Below are 26,087 nucleotides of genomic sequence, written 5' to 3'. Positions count from 1 at the left end.
TATGCTGGGAAATTAAAGAAATTGTAGGGAAAGAGAGAGACAAAGAACAGAACTACCACCAGAAGGTCCTTGAATCCACCGTATGGATCACAAACAGGGGGTTCACTATAAGAAAGGAGCTACTTCCCTGATGCCTTCTCACAGGTGCAGGAGCCCCACTATGGACTCAGGAGTCCACGTTCCTCTCTGAACCAGGGTCCATGCCTCTGAGTCACATTGTGAAGAGAAAAGCTTGATGTCTGCTTTCTCTTCCCTATCACGCTTGACCCCATCTCTCCCCAAGGACTAAGGGAGGATTGATGAGGTAATGTCTCCAAAGGGGTTAGCTCTCTGCTGACTCTTTCAGTAAAATGCAAATTATAACCAGGTGAAGTCACACAGTCTAGAATGGAAATCCTGGAGTTGAAATATTCAAAACATAGCATCAAATTCATAATCTCTCCCTAATCAGACAGTTCAGAGTACATATGATGTGGCAGGTTTTTCTGGCTTTCCTTAACCACTTAAAACAGCCTAACCTTTGGCCAGGAGTATGTGGGTTTTGGGATGCAATATGGAAAAAGTACAACTGACTTTTTTGTGAGCCGTGGAATGGCGTTCCAAAGTAAATCAGGACACACATATATCAGGCATGTTCATTTCCTTGGCTATGGGTTTGGCCAGATGATGTCAATGTTTAGTTTGCCATAACTCTGGTCCAGCTGGCAAGCTGTGTGTGCACAAGCCATAGGATTTTAAGGATGGAAAGAAGCAGCATGAACCAGAAGAGGAAGTAAGAGATACCGAGATGGAAAACCTGTACTGTCAACAGAGACTCAATGCATCAGTTCATCCTAAAACTTCATCATCTCAGGGAAAGCCTCTTGTAGAGCTATGAGGAGTATTATATGGGAAATGCTTTCAGAATATATTTCAGATATGAAATTTTTAACACTACTGATCGACAATCAAATCACATGCCTACCCCTCCTTTCTGAAGGTACTATCTTGTGAATCTGAGGGCATCTGGGGCTGCTGAAAGGTGCCAGGCATAAACATAAACATGGGACATTGTGTGGGCATTGTTCTCTTCTGATAATACATCTTCATTTTTGAAATTTAGGATATCCAAATATATATGTGTGTGTGTGTGTGTGTGTGTGTGTGTAAATTAGTATCACCCATAATCCCACTGCTCTGAAATAATCATAGAAATATTTGGAAACTAGCTTCCCATATTTTTGACAACATCTATGTTTTTAGTAAACTTGGGATCATATTTTCTGGTTGGTAACTGGTTTTTTTCTGTAATTTTGAATCAGAACAGAAAATACATGTAATATGACTGGTTCCTTGAGACAGCAGCTTAAAGTTCAACCTCCTAAAATAGGTTTTCAAATGTTAATGTAAAGAAGGCCCAGGAGAAGTAAGGAAAAGCCCTGAGTTCACTACAGAACAGACACTGCACAGGTAGTGGCTATAAAATAGGACTTTTTCTGTATAATCTAGGACTATAGCCATGTTGTTGGGGTGAGGGAAGTCAACCACTCTGCTGTTTCCCATGGTGCTTCAGTGAGGTTTTCCATAGAATCTACTTCCTTCACATACTTACGAGACTCCCTAATTGGGTATTACAGGAATTGAATCCACTCAAAGAAGACGCAGGGCTCTGGATGCATATAACAATATACTACACACAGGTATTTCTTCCTAAATCAAAGAAATTCACAGATACTTATGAACTTCTATTTTAACCTAATTTATTACCTCAACATACCTCACAACATGGGACTTGTGAGGCAATAAGGTGGGTGAAAGCTATTTTCAGTCCTACTTTGCAAGTATGTGAGGCAAAAAAAAAAAAAAAGAGTACAAACCTTGTCTAGAGCCAATAAATAAACCATATATAGTCTTTTAATAGAAACTCAACTCACCATTTACTGTACTGATTTCTCTGGGCTCTTAACTAACACTAAGGACTTACTAATTCTTTAATGAAAGTATTCTTATTCTAAATGATATATTTTGTCTACCTTTTCCTTCCCTGACTTTAATTTCTATGAATACTTAAAACACATTTGTTTTTAAGAGTTCATCAGCTTCTGCTATACACTCCCTCCCCTGCAGGTATCATTTTTTTTAGTGTTGGCCCCAATATGACTGGACTGAGGAACATGTATATAGGGAAACATCAGTTTTATTTGTCATACCCTTCTAAGTGAACCAGTTACTATGTGATTCCTCTATAATGGACCCTTAACCCCATCAACCAGAAGCCATGTGAGAACTTATTGTTCCCTGGATCCTACAAAGGGATCTGTATGGTCTCTCTGCTAAACACGATGGTCAAAATAGTGTTCTATACATTACTTCTCTGTGGAAGGAGGAGGAAGCCCTGAATAGTAGCATTTGCCAATTTTCATGGTATAAACAATGCCACCAAGACTGACTTCAAGCTGTCAACATTATTCAGTAAATATGGAGTTGGGATGAGATGCAGACAACCAGCTCAGAAATCAGGAAAGGGCTGCCCACCCAAGTCCTTCTGAGTCCCCAACTCACATCATAACCAAACTAAAATGGGCATTAATCTTAGTGGTGGTTTGTTATGTAACAATAGATAATCAGAAGAAGTACGATGAGGAACATAATCAACAAAAACTATTCAAATCAACCCCCAAAGTGGCCAAAGAATGGGAAGAAAAACAATATAATAGGATGGTAGATTTAAATCCCAATATAACAACAATTACATTAAATTCACCAAACGTCTCAGTTCAAAGACAAAGATAACCAGTCAGGGTTTACAGAAAGCAAGTGGATATGATGCTTATAAGAGATAGCATCAAAAATATAAGAATATGAAAAGTAAAACAATGGAACAATATAGAACATCCAAACATTAATCAAAATAAAAATACCATGACTATTTTAATGTCAAAGACAGTAAGTCTTAAGACAAAAAGCATTATTAGAGATAAGGGGTGACACCTTATAGTGATAAAATGTTCAATTCACCAGAAAGAAAAAATTGCTTTAAATTTGTATACATATGATAATATGGTGTTAAAATATATAAAGCAAAAATTTAAAGCACTTTGAGGAGCAATAGATAAAGCCACAATCAGACTGGGAGATCTTAAAATTCTCTGAGAATCAGTTAGCTCATTTATTCATTTAAGTCTTTTATATCCTCATTCAGCAAGAACTGTGTTAGGTGACTGCTGTGAATGGAATACATTCTCTATAGGAAAAATTATTCTAACGGATAATAATACCATTTGCTCTTTGTTCAAGGCGAAGACACTAAGGTGAGGCCCAAGTTTTACCTGAATTCTTAGGGTTTCTCACCCATCCTCTACTTAAACTCTATTGATGGTGAAATTTTTTAGAAAGGCTGAGGAAAGACTAGCTGCCTAGAATGTCATAATTTTCCACATCAACCTATTTACAGACTTACAGGACTATCTCTATAAAAAATTTTTCCCCAAACATATATTTAACAGTAGTGAGGCACTATGTTACAATGAGGTGACCAACCGATCAGAAACGGGATTATCACCCAAGACATACCTGTCTGTCCCATAGAGCAGGTTAGCTGGTCTTACTTCTCGGAGTGTGTTTTCTCAAGTACCCCTTGGTGATAATAATTTATTTCCTTCTCACGATCCATACAGAGTTTACACAAAAATTCAGTTGACAGCTAATCTGTCCCATTTTCCTATTTTCTTCTATTCTACTTAATAACCACTATATGAAAGTTTAGCTGCAGTCTGAATCACCCGTTTAATTGCGCTTGTTGTTCATGAGGCTTTAGTTCTGTTTACACCATCCTTTGCCTTAGTAACCAACAATTCTTTTACTATTGACTATGAGCCATCAAGAAAATGGGCTCTTGTCTTATCTTGATAAAAGAGTACTGTTTCTTACCTTAACCAAAAAGATCAACATTCAGAGGACTTCAATTTTATAGTTATACTTGTAAGCTTTTTACTGTTGTAGGTATATGTATCACTCGTACTGCATGGATAGGATGGTTCATTTTGAGCATTGTTTTAAATGTTCCAGTACTGAGATGAATATAGACTCCTGGCAGCCAGGCAGGGTACTGGCAGTCTATCACCCTCCATCTAATGCAGGTGTCTAAATAGAGTCTGGACAAATCTGTGCAGTTTACTCCTGCCAAGTCTTTCTACCATGACTGCTACCATCACTCCATGGTCCTGATTCTCAGCCAACAATGCATTTATTTAAGTCTGCTAAATTAAAATTGAGGAACAGGTTTTTTGCTTATCTGCCAGATAAGCAGCAAGGGTTACTCATTGAAGCACAGTGAGAAGAAAGCTTCCTACAAAATACCTGCCTATGGGGCATAGATCCTGCTTAGGTAGGATAACTCCTTTAACAAGGACATCAACACTAGCTTCTATAATCTTTAGGATCTAAGCTCTCTAGAATGCTTTTTACAAAGCTAATTTACCTTTTTCTCAGTTTCTAACCCCAATCTATGGGTACCTGTATGTGCATTCCTCAATTTGGATATCTTTACCCAAAAGCAGCCTGATCACCATAGAGAAGGAAAGTATCTATTTCACTCTAGGAAGTAGGATGCATCTCCCCTGATGATAGTTAATGCTCTTCACTAGGCTAGGTCTTGTCTTTGATCTGCTGACACAATTGATCCTGAATTTCTATTGGTTCTGATGCATCTTGTTTTGAGATTTCTCTCACAAAGCTTTGTTTAATTCTCACTTGCTTGTCGTTTTATGTCTAGCCTTCGAACCCCCAGAGGGGCTTGATATCTTCTTCTTTCATCCCTTTTTTTTTTTCTTATTTTTTAAAGCTGATTTAGCATGATTGTCGTGCAGTGTTTTAGAAACAATGTATGGTGGGGAGAGGAAAGCAGCCGTAGTGAAACAGCAGTGGTGTATTAACAACTCAGTTACATTTAAATATAACTATAATATTCTCATAGAGTCTTTGGAGTGCTTCTGTTTAGGGCAGTTGTGTAAGTTCTCTAAGAACAAGCAAACTAAACACTTAGTATTGTGGTTTCATTTTTCTGTCTTTATTATAGTTGCCTGAGATTCAAAGGCTCTCCTTGCATGGTGCCACTAAAATTTTATTTCTACAGCGTAAAATAATCCCTTAACTTCATATAACACTTTAAAATTTAGGATCTACATTGGACCTCACATGATTTGCAGCACAATCCTGCATATGGGTAGGACAGGAATAGACATGCAAGCTGATAGAGGGCACTGATAACCCAGAGGGGCCAAGAGGAGTCTCTCCAGGAGGCCAAGCCCTCCCCCTTTTCTTTCTCTTCAGCAGAAATGGATGACAAACTATTCCCTTTGCCTAAAAGAATCGAAGGCCAACTGAAATGACGCCAAAGTGAAAAAATGCCTGCCTAGGGCACTGTTTGCTGTCTTCAGTTTACAAACTGCCCTTCTCTAATGGGGAGCAGAAAGGTGAGCCACCTCCCTTGCTTCAGTAAACAAAGAATGATGATGAGGAGGCTGTGGTTAGGTGCACATTTCCAAGATCTTGATGGATAATTAGCCAAGTGACTATCATCAAGGTTAATGGACTTCCCTTGGTTAAATTCCCTTCCGTTGTAGACCATTGGAAATAGATCCTATGGGTCAATGAAGCTATTTTAGGGTTTCTGCTCTTCTCCAAAAGGTACAATTCCATAGCCTACCTCTAGCTTGGCTTAACTGATGGATTAGCAACAGATTCTAAATTACTCAGGGAGGGTGTCTATTTCCTGGACCAGCACATCAACACCAAGTACTAAGGGAAGTTCATCAACACACCGATTGGACAATCTGAAAGGAGCTAAGAGCACAGCTTCCGGGAACAGCAGGTAGGGAAATGGAGCCAGCCACGGAGGGGATACAACGCATGAAGGTGCCATGAAAAATCACCTGTCTGCTAAAATTACAGCAAAACAGCATGCGGGTGAATTTAAGGAAGATTTTTATGCAGATGGGAATTTACTTTTTTTTTTTTTGCACCTGTTGTCAGTAAGCATTAGACCATAAACATCAGCAAACATTGATTAAGCATATTGCCTTGATAAAACTTCAGGCGAAAGAAGAAAGTAGTTCAGTAGCTCCAAAGCCCAGAAGACAAATTACTCCTGGTACAGCAATTAGAATGGGGGAAATTGCTGTACCTTTTTGAAAAAGCATTCTGAGCTTGGTTCTGTAGACAATCTAATAATAGCTGATATGACTTTAGAGAAAGCACTGCCACTCCTATCATGGTTTGTAATGTTTTAAAAAGTACTTCACGTATATAAAATGTCACCTGACCAAAACTATGAAGGTCAGTCTATTTCCAAGCTATAGCTCAGATTGGATGCTTGCAACTAGTTTGCTTCAAGAAATACGTGGTATAATAAGCGAAATAAGAAAGACTTTAGGGACCCGGCCTTCCCTCCACTTCCTGCAGTCATGTTCATCCGGAGCTGGGTTTTCTGTCAATGTTCCTCCAGCAGGTCGATAGCATGAATGTTTCACAAGCAACTTTAAAATGCATTAGTCATTTTGGGATTCATTTCTTCAGTGTTCTTCCTGGTCCTTTTGACCATGCAGCTGCAGCTGGGCTGTGAGCACAAAATAACATTCCCAGTTGACAGGGCCTATATGTGCGAGTGGCAGCATTGGCAGTGACCGCGAGGAAATTCTAGTTTGCTTCCCGTTTGAACACACCAAACTGAATGAGAATAAAGGCGAAGTCACACAAGTTTCTGTGTGTGCCTGTGTGTGTTGTACACTTAGCCACAAATACACACTAATAGTATGTATTGACAATACATATTAGGTATTAATACGTATTATCAATACATATTGATAATCAGGTTTTGTCTTGCTTCTTTCCTTGAAGTGGAAGGAAAATGAGATTGTGTTTATTGTGTATTTATTATGTTGGGCTTTGTGCTGGGCCTAATGATAGCAGTCTAGTGCTTAGGCAGGTGGCCTCTAAAGTCAGGCTGCCTTGGTTGAAATCCTGGTTTTGCAGTCACTAGTCATGTAACATCAGACAAAACTTCAGCCCTCCAAGTTTCCCTTTTCTCACCTAGGAAACATAGATACTAACAGAATTTATTTCATAGTTACTGGAAGGATTTGATAACTATAAAGCACTTAGTACAGGACAATTTTTAATAGATGGGATATTGTAATACCTAATTTAGCATGATAATAATCCAATGAGATACACAGCATTAGCCCCATTTTATAGATGTGAGAATAGAGGCTAAGGAAAATGAGTTAAATTCCCCACAATTTCAAAACTAGTAATGGTCTCATCTATGAAAAAAATTAAAAGAATGAACAACCACATTCACTAACGGAATGCCACCTGTTGTAACAATAAGCCTAAAGTTTTTAAAAGCCCAAACACAGTAAAAATTTGTTTCTCCCATGTAACACTTCACAGTGAATGTTCCTAGTTGGTAAACCACTCACCTCCCTGTTGGAACTCATACATCGAGGTCTCTTCCATTTGGAAGTTTTTTCATCCCCTGGAACCTTGAAGCCATTCATGTCCAGCTAGCACGAGTAGAAAGAGAGCCTGGAAAAGGCATAACGACTTCTTAAAATCCTGGGCTCAGAGTAATACATCACTTCTGCTGACAGTCCATTTACAAGAACCAGCCCTAGGACTACACGTAGGTGCAGAGAGTGCTAGGAATTACAGTCCCTGGTCAGACAACTGTTCCCCAGTGACAGCCTTATTCTATGTCAGGGGGAATATAGTATCAACATAATACAGGATTCATTCCTTGCTGCCAATGGGTCTTACGATAGCATCTTTAAACATGACGCACATTATTTGATATGGAGGGTTTCCTTCATTCCCCTCTTATTTCATCAAATTTCTCCAAATTAAAATGCCCCTCATCTCCTATCATTGTTCTTATTTCTCACCAAAGGAATTTTAGATCTATCTCTTTCAGGGTCTTAAACAACTATCTTCACTGGCCAAGGTAATTGTGCTATTCTAAGTCTGAGGGAGAAAAGAGCAGGAGGACACTGGCCCATTCAATTTATAGCCTGAAGCTTGAAGTTTTGTCATGTGTGTGCTTTTCTGGGCTTCAAGTATCGATAAGGGCCATGGAATGAGTCCATCTTTTAAAAAATCAAAGCCCTGTGCTGACAGTGAACTAAAGGAGTTCTGCACTGAAGAGCTAGTATTAGCCCACAGGAAAATGTACTAAATGCCTAGAAGTGGAATTCAGTTAGATGAATAATTAAACAAGACCACACACATAATCAATGACCCCTGTTTCAGTTATCTATTGCTGTGTAAGGAACCACTTCAGAACAGTGGATTTAAACAACAATCATCTTATTGCCCTCATGATTCAGGGAGTTGACTGGACTCAGAGGCAGTTCTGCTCTACGTGATGTCATCTGGGGTTGCAGTCATCTGGGGGCAAGAGGAAGCTGGATCATCTGAGTTGGCTCCCTCATAAGAACTGGTGCCTTGGTGGAGGCAGGTGGAAGATTGGATACAGCTGGAACCTCTCTAACTTCCCAAGTAATCTCAAAGCCTGTCTCTTCCCATACAAACTCTCCACGAGGTCTCTCCAGTAGGGTAACCACAGATCGAATATGGCAACTCAGGTTTCCCAAAAGCACAGAAGTAGAAGCTACCAAGTCTTTCTAAGACTTTGTCCCAGGACTAGCATCAGGTCATTTCTGCCAATTTCTATTGGTTAAAGGGAAGCAAAAGTCCAGCCAAGATTCAATGAGCTAGAGACATAAAAGGGTATATACTAGAAGGTATGGTCCTCTGGGCACTATCTAAGAGGTTATTACCAAATCCCTAGCTGACCAATACGAATAAGCTTCATGCCAGAGCCGAGAGAAGTCAGCATGGCCTGGTAAGAAATTTGATGTACTTGGCCTCACATCCTTTTTATGCAATTTACTCTTTCCTGGGAGTCGGTTTTACAGAAGAGTATTGCCACTCCCCAACATTCCTCACCTCAGAGTGAGAAAAGGCCAAGAGTGGTGATGTGAGTTGTGATCACACAACTTAATTCTTTTTATTTATAGATGGTCCTCTCACTGTTCCACTCTTAGACTGAAGAGAGAGCATTAACAGAGCAGAGCAAAGCAGAACTAGAGATGAGGAGGAGCAGACAGTAAATAATCTCACAAATGGGGTGGCAATGGTGTCAAGGGCCATGATGTGATGGTAGAGGTTGGAAGAATAGTTAGGGCGTGCCTGTGTAATCTATGCAAGAAACAATGATTTAAGAATCATTTGTAATGTATAGCCCATAGGATTTGATGACCAGGGGGTTTAAGAAGGGAGAATAACCCTGAGTATAGGGGCTTGAGTGGCTAGATGAATGATTTCCATTACATATCAAAAAAGGAAAGACAGTGGAAGGAAAGAGAGTATTTTGGGATAAATGATGGAGATTTCACCTCAAATATAATCCAAGGTGTTTGCAGATCTAATGAAGTTGAACAGTTGAAAAGCAATTGGACCTATGTCTCTGTGGTAGGTTTTTTTTTTTTCCTTTCTCGTAACTTCCTCTCCCTTTCCTCCTTATTTTTATTGTCATGTTTCCTACTTTGTATAGAGGTAAGTTCCCCACTGTATGAGTCCCAATGAGAGACAGCTCACATCCCAGTACAAAATCTTAAAGGGTCAGATTTTGCTTTTTCAGCCCCCTTATACCTAGGATATGTACCCATGATGCAGGTTTGGCCAATCAAATGCACCCACCTGAGACTTTGAATTAGGAATGAGTAACTTAAAGAAATAAGGACAATGGTGTTCACTCTGCAGACAGCAACAATTCCCATTTTCCAAGGGAAAATGCTCTCTGGTGGTGCAAACAGCAGTGTCCAGTACTTGGGGCAGCAGGGACCTCCCTAGACTCACAATGCTGCTCAACTTTGGCTTCCCTTTCTTCTAGCCCATTTGCTGAGTCTTATTCTTTAGATTTTCCAACAACTCTGGGAGCTACACAATGTATTTTTGGTAATTTACATTTTGCTTGAGTGAGCCTGTGTGGCTTATAATTGGGTCCCTGGCCAGCTCATCATCTGGAACCTGAAGGAGGGACTAGGGATCCATAAGAGAAAAGATGGAGGTGGAGGCCACAGGAGTCAATGAGATTAAATTAGGTCAAGGTGACAAAGAAGTTGGCTGAGAACAGGGCTCTGAGGAATAACCACATGGAAAGGCCGAGCAGAGCAGAATGCCAGCCCTATGCACCTAAGGGCACCACTTCAACGACTATCTTCCTGTGCCAGTTTCCCCAGTGAAATAATCCAGGGCATTCAGGTGTCAGTAGTGTTTAAGATTCAAAGTCCCACTTATATGACAGATCTGTTGGTATCACAGTTCAGAGAAACCATGAAAGCCATCAAGGACAATGGACAGAGTTGGAAGCACAAGGCCTACCTCAGCAATCAAGCAAGTAGCAAGCAGAGAACAGGAGACGCAGAAAGGATGAGGCACAGCTAAAAGTCCCAGGCACAGGGATGCCTGGAATGCAGACTTAGGGAGAATGCACTGGCCAGGAGGACACACGAGGAAATCTGCTGCTCCCAGAGCAGAAGCTATTTGTCATCCTATCCGTTCACACCCTTTATACCACTTGCTCCAGGGTGCCCAGTCCAGGCCTTAAAGGTACGTACTTATAGCCAAAGAAAGATTAAGAGCCCCATGGGGCATGGCATTTATCAGTGAAGAGGGGAAGGAGGGCTAGGCCTCCTAGGAAGTTCTTACTCCAGGCAGCAGAATGACTTGGTGGTTTCAATGATCAAAAGATTTTATCCAAATTAGAATCAAATAATATATAATATTTCCAGATGTGAGCTCAGCCCTGGATGAGCTCCGGATGTGAGCTACTAAAGGTGGAGAGCCTTCTGGTCAGCACCCCACAATTCCCCACTTTCTGCTGCAATCACCGCCTCTTCTGCTAATCAGTGCTCTGTTGTGTAGAAGACACGTACTCCTTACTAGCTGATACTGCAAGACTGAGCCCTGAGATACACACCATCTTGGGCTTTAATGGTTGGCTATCCAAATCTTTTCAGCTGAAGCATCTCACAGTATTTAATATCTCTTGTCCTTCCCCAGAGTCACCCACAAAACACTAACAGATGCAAGTATTCAGTAGGTACTCGATCTAAATGGCTTACATCTATACAGCAATACTAAACTTTTACACCTAACACTTTAGACCAATCCTTATCATGGTATAGTATATTTTCCTTACCACAGCTTTTTCTTCTTTGTTGCAGTGTTGCTCAGAAAAGAACTAGGACCCTGAAATGTGAGGATGTAATGATGATCTGATGTCTATGAAGCCTGACTAGTCTACTAGTCCTTGGGATGATATATAAGCTTCACACACAGCCTCTACTTTGACAGTGATTTTGTGATCTTGTTGCCCATTTTAATGGCTTAAATGGCATTTTCATCAGCTGCTTTAAATGACTTTGATTTTTGACTAAAAGTAGTATTTGCATTTATAAATACGGGTCACTGGTATTTCCTTTTAGAAGATGGCTATGTTTAGTGCAAGGGGAAATGAGTATGTATTTGTACAGGTTTTACTTAATCATTTCTGTAGCTCAGATTGATTTTTGGAATATGAATGCTTCAATACTTCTGTGACTTCGGTGGTATCATGTAGACTTAGTACATTTTTCCTGGTTTTTGAATAGTGTTAATTCTTTCATGGGCTTCCCATAGTTCCCGTTTATTTCTGGTACCTGCAACAAGTCCACCAGCTGTGTTTATGATTATACACAGTTTTAGAAAGGAGACTTGACTTAGTACATTGTGTTCCAGGAGGAAAAAAAAAGAGACAGTTACCCTGGATACATATTTGCTTTCCTGCTGACAATGCTTCTTCCAAAATTACCACCCATGACCTTATAGAATGCCTCTTCCACTGTCATGGTATTCTACACAACACTGCTTCTGATCAAGGGAATCACTTCATAGCAAATGAAATGTAGCAATGGGTCCATCCTCATGAAATCCACGTCTCTCTATGTTCCCCACCATCCTGGAGCACCTGGTGTGATAGAACAGAGGAACGGCCTTTGAAAGACTCAGTTACAGCACCAGCTAGATGGCATTATCTTGTGGGGCTGGGGAAAGGTTCTCCAAAAGGCTGTACATGCTGTGTGTAAGTGTCCAATATATGATATTTTTTTGTCCTATCACCAAAATTCACAGGTCCAAGAATCAGGGATAGAAATGGGATGGTACCTTTTAGTATTACCCCAGGAGAATGATAAGCAAAATTTTTTATTTCTGTCTCTACAACTTTGTACTCTGCTGATCTAGATGTTTTAATTCCCACAGGAGGAACACTTCCACCAGGAAGCACAATAATGATTGTGCACTGAATAATGATCTAGGCACTGAACTAGAAATGAAGAGTTACTCTGGCCTCTAAATCAACAAGCAAGAAAGAAATCTGACGGGGGCAACTGATCCTGATGACCAAGGAGAAATTGGACAGCTACTCCACATTGGAGATTAGGAAGAATTCCTGGGATACAGGAGATCCTTTAGGATATCTCTTAGAGTTACCATGTGTTGTGATGGAAAACTACAACAATCTAATCCAAGAAGGACTACCAATGGCTCATATCACTCAGGAATGAAGATTTGGATCATCCCACGAAGCCAAGAACCATGACTAGATGAGGTATTTGCTGAGAGTGAAGGGAAGATAGAATGGGTAGTAAAAGATAATATTCTAAATATCAGCTATAATTATGTGACCAGTTAAAGAAACAAGGACTATAAATGAGAATTTCTTTACTTTGTTATGAATATGTTTGCGTGTACATATAATGTTGTGTGTGTGTGTATAATAAATGTCTTTGCCTTTCTTCTCCTATTCCCTTATCACATAAGATATATTGGCTTTACATCATAGTATTTAATAATTGTTAACTTTACATCATAATATCTCAGTTATGGGTTATCAAAGAGAAGAATACACATTACCATGGACTTTGCATCATTTTCTGGGGAAAGGGTTAGTGCATTTTTGATTGCATGCAGGATAGCTGTGTCATGTTAAGCATAAGTCTGACCTTATTACCTTTATTTGGAGATTAAACATGATTTAAGAAGATGAATATGGGTGCCAAGTTGACAAAAGGTGGACTTGAGATGGTTAAGTTTGCATGTCAAGTTGGCTGGACCATGGTGCTCACTATTTGATCAAACATTATTATGGATGCTTCTGTGAGGGTGTTTTTGGATGAGATTACCATTTAAATTGGTGGACTTTGAGTAAAGCAAATTGCCCACCAAAATGTAGGTGTGCCTCATGCAATCAGTTAAAGGCCTGAAAAGAACAAAAGACTGACTGCTCCTGAGCAAGAGGGAATTCTGCAGCAGATTGCCTTTGGACTTGAACTGCAACACTGACTCTTCACCAAATCTCCAGGCTGCAGGCCCACCCTGCAGATTCTGGACTAGCCACCTTCCATAATTTTGTGAGACAATTTATAAAACAAACAAACAAGCACACAAACAAATATCCTATTGGTTTTGTTTCTCTGGAGAACTCTAATACATCAGATGATTAGATAGATTATTTGTTGATGACTGCCACTAGTGCTTGGGTTAGCATGTTGTATTTACAGGCTAGGCAGACTTCTGGTTTTGAAACCTGGCAGACTGAGCTAACCAGCCCTGAATCCTGACACACATTCACAGAAACGTTACACAAAATACAACATACTGAACTTCACACTGAAAAATACTGAACTTGAAAAAAATTACCCGGAATGCAGCACAGAGAAATAAAGTTGTAGAAATGTAGAACTAGACATTAATAGACCCAAGAGATAGAATGAAAAGTCCACTTATGTCCAGTATAAGCTCCAGAAAAAAAATCTACAGCAGAGACTGGCAAATTTTTACAAATGGTAAATCTTTTATTCTTTGTGGGCCATATAATCTCTGTCACAAGTACTCAAACCTGCAGTTGTAGTACAAAAGCAGCCATAAACAATAGGTAAGCAAATAGGTGTAGTTGTATTCCAATAAAACTTTATTGGCAAGCACAAGCAGTGGCCAGATTTGTTCATGAACCATAGTTTACTGACCACTTGTCTAGAGATAATGGATGAAAGCCATTATCTGAGACAAGAGTAGATTAATTTTCCTGATTTTTAAAACAATTTTAATGTTTATTTATTTTTGAGGAGAGAGAGTGGCAGAGTGTGAGCAAGAGAGGGGCAAAGAGAGAGGAAGACACAGAATGTGAGTCAGGCTCCAGGCTCTGAGCTGTCAGCAGATTCCAACACAGGCTCAAACCCACAGACCACAAGATCATGACCTGAGCCAAAGTCGGATGCTTAACAGACTGAGCCACCCAGGCACCCCTAATTTTCCTGAATTTTTAAATTACTGATCCTTAAGCTGAATAACCATACTGAGCCCCAAGGAAATTAAATATAAATAAATTTAAATAAAGTAAACTGAATCACGGTGCAATGAAATTTCAGAATGCAAGGATCAAGGGAAAAACTTTATAAACAACCAGGGAGAACAGACAGTCTATAATAGAACAGTAGATAGTACATTTCTCATCACTAACACATAGAATCCAAGATGATCATATCACAGATCTGAAGGAAAATAACAGGCAACCTATAATTGTATACCCAAAGGAACTATAATTCAAGAATGAGGCCAAAATAAAGATATTTTAAAACAAATATTGAAAAAGTGTTCAACTAACAAGCCCTCGATGAAAGGACCAAGGGAAAGCATACTTCAGAAAGAAGGAAAGTGAATGCACAGAGAAGGAGTTGGGTGCAATGATGAGCAGAGACTCATTTTCTGTAGGCAAATTAAATATGCTTTAATAGGGGTGCCTGGGTAGCTCAGTCATTTTAGTGTCTGACTTTAGCTCAGGTCTTGATTTCATGGTTCACGAGTTTGAGCCTGCATTGGGCTCTGTGCTGTCGGCATGGAGCCTGCTTCAGATGTTCTGTTCCCCTCTCTCTCTTCCCTTCCCCAGCTTGTGCTCTCAAAAATAAACATTTTTTTTAAAAAATATGCTTCAATAATAAATGATATTGACTGTTCTTAAAATAGGATGGAACCAAGATACCAGCCAACAATAATTTAGATTTTAAGTCAGGTGTTCATGTCAAAAACTTTAAAGAAAAAAAACCCACAAGAATATAAATGAAATGTTTAACTTCCGAAATGAGTAAAAGGGTGAAAAGTTAATTTCTTTAAAAGTTGAAATCCAATAGGAGTCAGAAAAGGAAACAAAAAAAGCAAAAGAATAATATATTAAAAACACAAAATAAGAGGCAGAAATCCATTTAAATATATAAGAATTTGCATCAAATATAGATGGGTTAAACTTCTCTGTTTAAAAGACAAGAGTATTCAGGTTGTGTTTTAAAAAATATAATATTTAAGTCCAATTATAAGCTATTAGAAAGAGTCACACGTAGAACTTAACAACAAATGAAGATTAAAAAGATGGAAATGATGTGCTAAGAAAATACTAATAGAAAGGTTGGGTGACAATACTGTTCTTACACAAAATAAAGTTTAAGGCAAAATAAGGCAAAATATTAGGGATAAAACAGGCCATTATCCTCTGATAAAAGAAAAAAATTAAATAAAATGTTTTTAAAAATTTAACTAATATGCGTCTAACAACATAGTCTCAATATATACAAAGGAAATTTAGAATTACCAAGAGATGGTGCTATGGACAGAGTGTTTCTCTCCCCTCCAAATTCACATGTTGATACCTCACCCCTCAATGTGATGATATTTGGAAGTAGAGCCTGTGGGTGATAATCAGGTTGAGATGAGGTCGTGTGGGTGGAGTGTGCATGATGGGAGACTACCCTTATAAGACACCAGAGATCTAGCTCTCTTTCTCTCTTCACTCTGTGAACATACTGCAAAAAGCCACCATCTGCAAACCAGAAAATGGTTTGATGCTTTGAAGACAGCGTCTTCATCCCATGTAGAGATTAATATTCAACCACCTTTCTTCTGTAATATTCTGTATTGAGTCATTAAGACTTGTCTTAGCACCTCCCCATTGTCAAAATTACCGAGTATCTGTTGACAACAGGTACTGTTATCAGATTGATAGTTTCCTCTGAAGGGAATCACCTAAAACCCTTTCTGAAAGTAGGAAACACCTGGGTCTGTGTGTTACTGCCACTAATAGATCATTTCCTAGGCAGACCAACTCCTGGGATGATTTTCCCAGATGTCTACTTCTCCCTAACTTTAATGAGCAATTGCAAAGGGTGACACTGTTTTAACTTATCAGAAATAAGTACATCATTTTGGAGAGGTTTAGAATTTAAAACCATCTTCATTTTCATTTTTTCTCAGACCCTGAGAAACCCTGTTCGGTGTGGCTACCCAATGGTCACAATGCAATTATATTTCTGTAATGCTCAACTTTTTGCAAAATTAGGTATTTCTCTTTTAAAATACCCTACATCAGAATAAGGTATTATGGAACTTGACAAATCGAAGAGAAATTGCTATTTTTGACTCACAAACAAGTTTATAATTGGTCTCTCGTTAAGAAGTAAACCGTATTAGGCCATCTTTTCTTGAAACAGATGTTTGTTTTCAAAAAATCACGTTAGTTTTCGACTAGCAGCTGAACACTTTTCAGAGGCAATATCAGTTTTAGCAACAGGATAGATGTGGGCAACTGGCATTGTTTTAGTCAAAACACACAGCAATAATAAATAGAAGGGATTCAAAAATAGTTCAAGGAATCAAAAAGAATACATTTTTCTCATGTACCCAAAGTGTTCTCAAATTAGAAAAGATAAAAATAAAGTGTCCTCAAATTCTAGCATCATGAAGCCTTTATCCTCAGACAGGCTTTCTCCATATGATGGGAAAGATGCCCCCAGTAGCTCCAGGTTTACACCCTCTTTTGGCTTCCAATCCCAGTAAAAAGAAAGAGAACCCCCAGGCCTCGAACATCCGTATCAATCACTGAAAACTATGGTCCCCTTGGGTCACGTGCCCCCCCAGAAAATTCACTAGGCCTAAGGATTCTGAGTCACTTGATAGGCTGGCCCAAGCCCGGCCCTCCCTTCCCATCACCACCCCCATAACGAGAAAGGTAATTACATGACAGCCCATTTCCAAAGGCTAAAGATGACAAGAAGACAAAAAAAAAAAAAGTAATAAATTTTCATCTCATTCTTTCCGGAGACTTCTCAATGCAAGGGATCTATTTTCAGACAGAACTGCACCATTCACTAGCTTGAGCAAGTTACCTGACTCCTGTGAGGCTCATTTTTTTTTTCGTTTTTGTATCAAACTTGTAGAGTTGTTACAAGGTTGGAGATCATCTATGTAAAGCATTATTCAGCTATTTCTTTTGCTCCCTCTGTTTCTGTTCCTGTCTCTGTCCCTAAGGGGATCCCCTCAAACTCCAGTCCTCAGCCTGTGGAAGGCATGTTCACCTGCACCACTCCCTTCCCTCCAACTCCAATTCCTGAAACTGTCTCCTGGCTGCTTGGAAATTTCACCACCTTTTTTTTTGTCCTCATTCAATCGGGTAGAGTTCTCTGCCCCACTCTTGGTGTCCTAGTCTGTTCCACTGCTATAACAAAGGCCACGGGCCTGGATGTCTTACAAACGACAGAAATTCCTTTCTCAGAACCGCTGGAAGCTATAACTAATGACACTCCTTGAAGCTGGGCAGTGAGACCTACTTTCAAGGGTTAACTCTTTGGTGATTTGTCATGTCTGCCACATCCTCCAAGATTCTGTTTAAGAAGAAATTTCTGAAGAATCAAAATCTGATCTCAAAAGAGGCATCCGAATTATTCTAGGTAGATGGGGAAGAGTGGGGGTAGGGCAACCTTCTCAATCACACCACAGAGATGCTGCCTACTTAGTCATTAGAGCCAGCCTTACCAAACCACCCCAGTCTTCTCTAAAACCTCTCAAATCAAGGATTCTTCAAACTTTCTGTGCCACTTCTAAGTTCTGGTGTTCTCCCAGATGTTTATCTAACACATGGAAGATTAGAGCCAGGCTGGTGGCATCAGAGAAGCCATTAGTGAAGAGTACTTACAATGTAGTGCGATTAACTTAATGCTTACTACATAGTGCAATCATACCCATTTCACATATTAAGAAAATGAGACTCAGTACGGATAATTAACCAAGGACACTCAATGAGTAAACGGGACTATGAGTATTCTGGCTCTTTTGCCCTCCAAAGTGTGTATTCTTTCAATTGGCCATTCAGGAGACTGTGTAAAACATTTTCCAGAAAGTTTACCAACCAATATGGTTTAAAAAATATTTTGTGTTTAACTAGATGAATATCTGGCTATTCAGAATGCTTGGCTATCTGGAATGACCCATTCCAAAAGAAACTAGATTTTACAAAATGGAGATTTTGGTCTTCCACAAATTCTACATAAGAGTTCTGCATGAAAAGTATTCAAAGTGAGCCCTCTTTTTTAATGTTTATTTTTGAGAGAGAGAGAGAGCAAGTGATCATGAGTGGGGGAGGGGCAGAGAGAGAGGAAGACACAGAATCTGAAGCAGGCTCTAGGCTCTGAGCTGTTAGCACAGAGCCTGATGCGGGGCTTGAACCCATGAACTGGGAGACAAAGCGAGCTCTCTTTTATTAAAATAGCTAACACATGCTGGTTAACTCTTGACAGCTAATCTCTTTACAACTCTGAAGGCCCTTTCTTGGTCTTGTCTCCCTCTGCCAAGCAGCATTACGGTTTCAATTGACCTTGGCTGTAACATTGAACAGTGTTCATCTGTGAAGGCCCTATTGACCTGCAGCCTCTGATCCTTGATTTGTTATTCACACCATATCCACCCTGCCTTTGTGTGAGGAGTTAATATACATATGGGGAGAGCAAGGTCCAAACCTTACTCATTAAAACAAGTAAGCCTGAATTACTATAGGGACCAGTATCAAAAACACCACATGCACAAAAACAGTCCTTACTTTCACTTGTTTATATTTAAGAGAGCCTGACAGCCTTCCTTATGGGAAAGCACTCTTCAAGACACATTGCTTCTACTAATGCCAGGGGAAGGGCAGACAGAGAAGCAAAGCACTCACTTGGCTAATAAAGAGAGAGACATCTGCATTAGGTGTTTGAAGAAGACAAAGAACTGGAGACCTATTTGTTTAACCGCATTACCTATGGCTATATTATTATTCCTGTTTAATATCTGTAGTGTAGCTGTGGTCATGTACATTCCATGCCGGAATCCACAGTGTGAGATGCTTAACTCCTTGCTACAAAACAAACATATGTGAGGGTCTCAGGAACTGGGAGATGTGATCTGAAACTTAACACCAGGTGTGCACGATGCATAGATTATTAGTAAAAGAAAAAGGCAGAGGGTTTGCATGGATGGGTTTTTTTTTTCCTGCCACAGGACCACATCAATCTCCATCTTAAAAGGCAAACTGAAGGGGCGCCTGGGTGGCTCTGTCGGTTGAGCATCCGACTTTGGGTCAGGTCATGATCTCACAGCTCGTGAGTTTGAGCCCCGCGTTGGGCTCTGTGCTGACGTGACAGCTTGGAGCCTGGAGCCTGCTTTCGATTCTGTGCCTCCCTCTCTCTCTCTGCCCCTCCCCCACTCACATTCTGTCTCTCTCTCTCAAAAATAAATAAACATTAAAAAAAATTTTTTAAGGCAAACTGAAGAGTGAATGGATATACTTGAAGCCAAGTTACCTAAAATTAAGTTATTCATCCAAAGTAGGATGCACAGATCTGAGGCTTTTTGGCCAAGAGAAACTGACGTCCTGGATATTCTTTGTTATTCCCCCCCCCCTTTTTTTTAAATACAAGTTGCTGTTTTTGGAAAGGTGAGTTTGGAAGGTAATGGCTCCCCAGGCAATGCACACTATGGCTTCAGCTCCAGAGCTCTGGGCAGCCAGGATGCTGCCCAGCTGATCCCTGTCATAGTCAGCATGCCCCATCTTGCCTGTCCCTGTCACTTTGGCTCAGTTAAGATGGACCTGGGGTTGGTGCCAGCAAGATCTCTTCCATCTGTAACACCCACCTCGGCAGGAAAGTCAGTTCACTCTTGGAGAAGCATCACTCATTTTTAAAACTTCTCACCCAGGAATTCAGGAAACCCCCGAAAATAAATGTATACCTTAGTGAAATCATTAAGGCAAACACCATTATAACCACCATTCAGGTCAGTAGACAGAAATGTGCTAGCTACCCCAGAAGCTTTGGTCAAAAGCCCTTTGATTTCTCCCAAAGTAATTACCATTCTGATTTTTAGAGAAGTCTTTTTTTTGGTTCCTTCAGATTTTCACCCATGTGATAAAAACTATAGTTTAGTCTTGCCTATTTTTTAAAAAAAGATCTATTTAAGTCCTTTAAACCTGCAAATACCCCCTCAATCCTTTTCTTTTCCTTATAAATGATAATTGAAGAGCTCACTAAGTTGGGCCGGGAGAGTCTGCCACAGTCTGGATTGACAGCACACTGCCAGATTTCCTACAAATTAGAAGCTGGGTTCTCTCACCCTCTTGCACTGTTGGTGGGAATGCAAACTGGTACAGCCACTCTGGAAAACAGTGTGCAGGTTCCTCAAAAAATTAAAAATATATCTACCCTATGACCCAGCAATAGCACTGCTAGGAATTTACCCAAGGGATACAGGAGTGCTGATGCCTAGGGGCACTTGTACCCCAATGTTTATAGCAGCACTTTCAAACTTGTACCCCAATGTTTATAGCAGCAGTCTCAACAATAGCCAAAGTATGGAAAGAGCCCAGATGTCCATCAACTGATGAATGGATAAAGAAGGTGTGTTTTATATATACAATGGAATACTACTTGGCAATGAGAAAGAATGAAATATGGCCTTTTGCAGCAATGTGGATGGAACTGGAGAAGGTTATGCTAAGTGAAATAAGTCATAACAGAGAAAGACAGATACCATATGTGTTCACTCTTATGTGGGTCCTGAGAAACTTGACAGAAGACCATGGCAGACAGAAGACCATAAAAAAAGAGAGGGAGGGAGCCAAATCATAAGAGACTCTTAAAAACTGAGAATAAACTGAGGGTTGTTGCGGGGTAGGAGGGAGGGGAAAGTGGGTGATGGGTATGGAGGAGGGCACCTGTTGGGATGAGCACTGGGTGTTGTATGGAAACCAATTTGACAATAAATTTCATATTAAAAAGAAGAAGAAGAAGGAGAAGAAGAAGAAGAAGAAGAAGAAGAAGAAGAAGAAGAAGAAGCAGAAGCAGCAGCAGCAGCACCACCTGGGTTTTCTCTGCTCCTGAAGTTAAGCGAGTCTGGAAACCAGAGTGTCTTCCTTCTCTCTCCAGCCCCCGAGGAAGGGCCTTTCCGCCAAAGTGCAGACTCAGCCTCCTTGGACACATCATCCTTTTCATGCTACTATATTTTCTTACCAGCTTATACCACTGCCTGATATGCCCTGCCACCTAGAAAACCACCGCACAGTCCTCAGGACCCAATTCAAAAGTCGCATGTCACTCACAATTCTGTGAAGTCTTCACACATGCCCTCGGCAAAATTTGTCACCGGAGCCCCAGTGTGTTCCCTCCCCCCACAGGACTTGCTACACCATGTCCTAACTGCATGAACTCATGCCCCTCTCCACCGCCCACCATCCCAGCCCCATCGCCGCCCCTTGAAAGCAGCAGCCATCCTGTGGGCAACACCCCTCCACCCACCCCTTGTAGGCAACGCCTGGATCCCTAACCCTCCCTTACCACCCAGTGGTCCACAAGGGGCCCCTCTCCCCCAAGGGCTCTGCTTCCTTTCCTGGAGCTTGCAAGGGGACCTGCTCTTCCGCAAGTCATTTGTTTCAAAACACACAACCTGACTCTGTTCTGCAGAAGGATCTGTACCCTTGTCTGATCTGAAGTCGGCTTGGAAACTGGCATTCAAAAAGAAGGATCCTAGAGCACCACCCTGCCCCCTGCCTCCCCTGTACTCAACACAACAGGACCTGCACTGTAATGCCATCTTGCTTCAGTCACACCAACAACCAATGCAAGTAACACTAGATACACAAGCCCCAGTCACGCCTATCCTCAGACAAGATGGGCAAGCCATGGGGGAGGCATTCCCATGCCATTCCATTAAACTCTCTCTCACCTTCCAAATCTGGCTTTGGATCATTCCCTACAAACTTCCCCTGATTAATGCGACCCAATTCTCTTAATCTCTCTACTTAATGAACCTTCATTAATTATGTACCTAGAGATTTTACTCTATTCATGTGTTCTCACTATATTATTCTATGAATATGCTTTCGTTTCTTTTCATATGCAGTTCCTTGAGAGGAAGATCTGAATGCACAGCGTTCTGTGGAACCCCTCTCACCGTGTCAGTTTGCACTTTGGCACAGAGGACAGACCCAACAAATGACACTGACTGACGGAAGTATGTGACTATACAGGCACCTGGACCCATGTGATTCTCTAGTATAAGAACTGAAAGAGTGGACGGAGAAAAGATAAAATTTCTAGTCTCTCTGAAGAACATTTTTTATAGGTTTATTTATTTATTTTGAGAGAGACGGTCCCAAGCAGGCTCCACACTGTAAGCACAGAACCCAATGCAGGGCTCAATCCCACAACCACGAAATCAAGATCTGAGCCAGAATCAAAAGTCAGACACTTAACTGACCGAGCCACCCAGGCCCCATACACAAGCCCTATTTCAAGTACTCAATAGCCACCGCTAAGGTATTGGATGACACACAACATTTCCAACATCACAGAAAGTTCTACCAGAGTTATTCTAGATTTCCTTCTCTGAAGAAGAGCATGAATGCTTTTATTCTATCGTGTTTTCCTTTCACCAAATGTCCTTCTCTCTTGCCAAGGATGTCATCCACCGTCAGGCCTCACCAGTCCTCCTCCCAATGGTGTATCCAAGAAGAACACTCATCCTGTTTCTGAATCAAGTGGATCAGATATGCCTCCCTGTGAGACCCATCATGACTGCCTCACATGAATGAATGCCGGGGGAACGCTTGTACCCCAGAGATTTAAGGAAGTCGGCACGCCTGAAGGAGCTTCTTCACCTTCTGCCAGAAGATAAGTAAAGAGCAGGGAAGGGACAGTGAAACAATTGAGGGAGCATATTACAGATTCGAAGATATAGTACTCTCTCTTGTCAGGGGAGGAAATTTAGAATTCCAGTAATACCTCACTTTATGCAACACTTAATGGTGTGTAAACAAATAGGTAAAGAATGGAAGCTCCCAATGATGAGAACCCTGCAGTGAAAATCCAAGAATCGTTTTTCAAGTGTAAATTGCCAACCATTTAAGAGATCAAGGCTTTCAAAAAGGAACCAGGCACACCTGTAAGCAAGGGCTGAGGAAAAGTCTGGGAACATCCTACTAGCAAAATTACTTTTCCATCTAACCCTTTGGGCTGCACGATCCTTGCAGGCACATCTTCCTCACCTGCTGTCTCTAGCCTAGCTCAGAGCTGGACGCACCCCTGGAGCTGAGAAATTACTGCTGAATATATTTCTTTTACAAACATATGTATTTCTCTGTGGTTCCTCCCTTCTATTGTCCATCTGCCAACGATTATGGATGCATAAACCCTGTGTATTGCTCAGCCACTTAATGTGTCTAATTTCCTTTCATCGATCTCATTGTTTTTCTATTTGCTTAATTTCTCACATACCTTTCACTGATTCTGTCTATAGTTCTAACAGTTCTACAGAATCATTCTCAGGGTTCTTCACTAGGTCAACCTCACCATGTCATCTATTGGTCCCAATTCTTCCTTGGAAACTTCCCTCCTGACATCCCCTGGTTTTTTCCCCTTCAGAGCTGGTTCACACCCAGGCTTTCACTGTTCCCCTGGGATCCATTTCCTGGACCCTTGTCCTTTCCTGTCTTGATTTTGCTTATTTTGCTCCATTATTTCGCTACAAAACATCGTCTGGTTGTTTTTTAAGACAGTGTGCATGGAATATAAGCATCTGAAAATGTCTCTCTTCTACCCTCACATTTGATTGGTAATTTGGTAGGGTTAAGAATTTTAGGCTGATAGTCACTTTTACTTGGATTTTGAAGGTCTGGCTCCAGTGCCTTCAAGATTTCTAGATGCTCATGTGAAACCTGATGTCATTTTGACTCCTGATCTTTTGTATGTGACCTGCTTTTTCCCTCCTTTAATATACACTGATGTGGATCTTTTTAAAAAATATTGTTATTCTTTGGGCAGTGAACTTGATGGACCCTCTATGTCTAGAGATGTAGTCCTTCAGTCGTAGGAATTATCACATGCTTTTGGTATGAAACTGGTTGAAAATTTGAGTAGAACAAAGTGGCTTGACTTTCCCTCCAGTAATAGGTCATTCTTTCATGCTTTTGGGCTCCAACTGAAATATTAGTTCTCCTGGGTCTTTGAGTCTGCTGGCCTGTGGCTGGGAACTATGTCATTGGCTTTCGTGGTTCTCAGACCTTCAGACACACACTGGAACTAAACCATTAGTCCTTCTGGATCTCCATTTTGTTAAGTCCCCCTGCAGATCCTGAGACTTGCTCATCTCTGTGGTGGGGTGTGTGTGTGTGTGTGTGTGTGTGTGTGTGTGTGTCAACTAATTTGTTTTAAGTCATCTCTTTACACACATGACACACACACACATCTCTGGGTATCGTTCCTCTGGAGAGCTCTGATCAGTACAATTGCTCCTACGTGAGAAAGAGATACAAAAATGCTGTTTGGAAATACTCTGGGTCTGACAGGGTTTGTTGACTAGGTTTCACTGTCAATATTTGTAGTTCTTTCTTCTGTGGCTTTTCAATCTCCCCAAGGAATCATCTTCTAATCTTCTGCCTCAGAAAGTATAAATATGGTCGATGGGTGGAGAAAGAGTCAGAGGGCCTGAGAAGTCAGTGTTTTCAGTAGTGACTGCTCAGGGTACAGAAAGCCCTGGAGAGTCCAGCTGTTCCTTCTCAGCTGGACACTGCAAGACACTCAAGCTCTGATGCACTAAGACATCCGTTGTAGTTAATGAAGGAACTTCTGTCTTATGCATAAAAATAGCACTAACTGGGGTGCCTGGCTACTGGTTCCCAGTAAGTGTCTGACTTCAGCTCAGGTCATGATTTTGAGTTTGAGCCCCGCACAAGGCCCTATGCTGATGGTTCAGAACCTGAAGCCTACTTCAGATTCTGTGTCTCCCTCTCTCTCTGCCCCTCTCCCACTTGTGCTTGCTCTTTGTCTCCCTCTGTCTCTCTCAAAAATAAACAACTAAAAAATTTTTTTAAATAGCACTGTGTGCCATTCTTGGAAGAACTGAAAGACTAGTCACTCAAACTATTCTCTGTAGGACCTAATTCTCTTGCAGAACTCTACGTGAGAAAGGCTGGTAATGACTGCATGTCAAGACTCTCAGACTCTCTTCTGGTTTTCAGCCCCACAACTCACCCCATCTTCCTATGAGTCCTGCAGCTGTCAGGGTTCTGCACAGGACAGGCTTGCCCCTCAGTAGGCACTTAGGCTGAAGCCTCTGGACTCTTTTTAATCAGATATCTGCACCCATCTACTTTAAATCTTGTAGCAATTTATTGCTATTGCACATTTTTTGTGTCTCTGCGCTTCTAATCTAGCTTTCTGGCTTTAAAGCATTTTATTCCCTTACAGTCATTTTGGTGGAATTTATAGGATAAGAGATAACACAATGTATCGATTTACAATGATAACCCAGAAGTCCAGGTATGGTGAGTACATGATTAATACTATAATTAGGGTTATGTAATTTGTCATCCAAATGAGGACATCACTGAGAGTGAAAGAGTCTTTAAAAAAATTACTATTATATAATTTTAGACACTGTTTATTAACAAATTGATATAGTAGTGGATCTACAAAAAAATTCTAACCAAATTACTTTCCAATATAAAAACTTCCAAGAAAATTTAGATTAATGTATCCAAAATAAAATTATATATCCATGTACATTAAAATTTAAATGTTTAACAATTCCTTATATTGATTACCTGAATATTAAAAAATCACATAAGCATTTCTGGGACAATTTCATTTACTTTA

The 26,087-nt window shown here is 40.5% G+C and overlaps 1 long non-coding RNA gene across 5 annotated transcripts in view; it reads right to left on the bottom strand.

Moving 5' to 3' along the window:
- Positions 1 to 26,087, bottom strand: part of LOC113603446 (uncharacterized) — a 288,868-nt gene that overhangs the window by 43,137 nt on the left and 219,644 nt on the right. For 4 of the 5 annotated variants that reach the window (XR_008298878.1, XR_008298885.1, XR_008298877.1 and 1 more), the window contains one exon: positions 7,461 to 7,566. The exons of the other annotated variant lie outside the window; for it this stretch is intronic. This is a non-coding gene — a long non-coding RNA (uncharacterized LOC113603446). The remainder of the gene's footprint in view (positions 1 to 7,460; positions 7,567 to 26,087) is intronic. 5 annotated transcript variants of the gene reach the window in all.

Source organism: Acinonyx jubatus, chromosome A1 (genome assembly GCF_027475565.1).
Source record: "Acinonyx jubatus isolate Ajub_Pintada_27869175 chromosome A1, VMU_Ajub_asm_v1.0, whole genome shotgun sequence".
Lineage (NCBI taxonomy): Eukaryota > Metazoa > Chordata > Mammalia > Carnivora > Felidae > Acinonyx > Acinonyx jubatus.
Note: the sequence above shows the minus strand (reverse complement) of the source record. Positions and strands in the feature narration are given on the sequence as shown.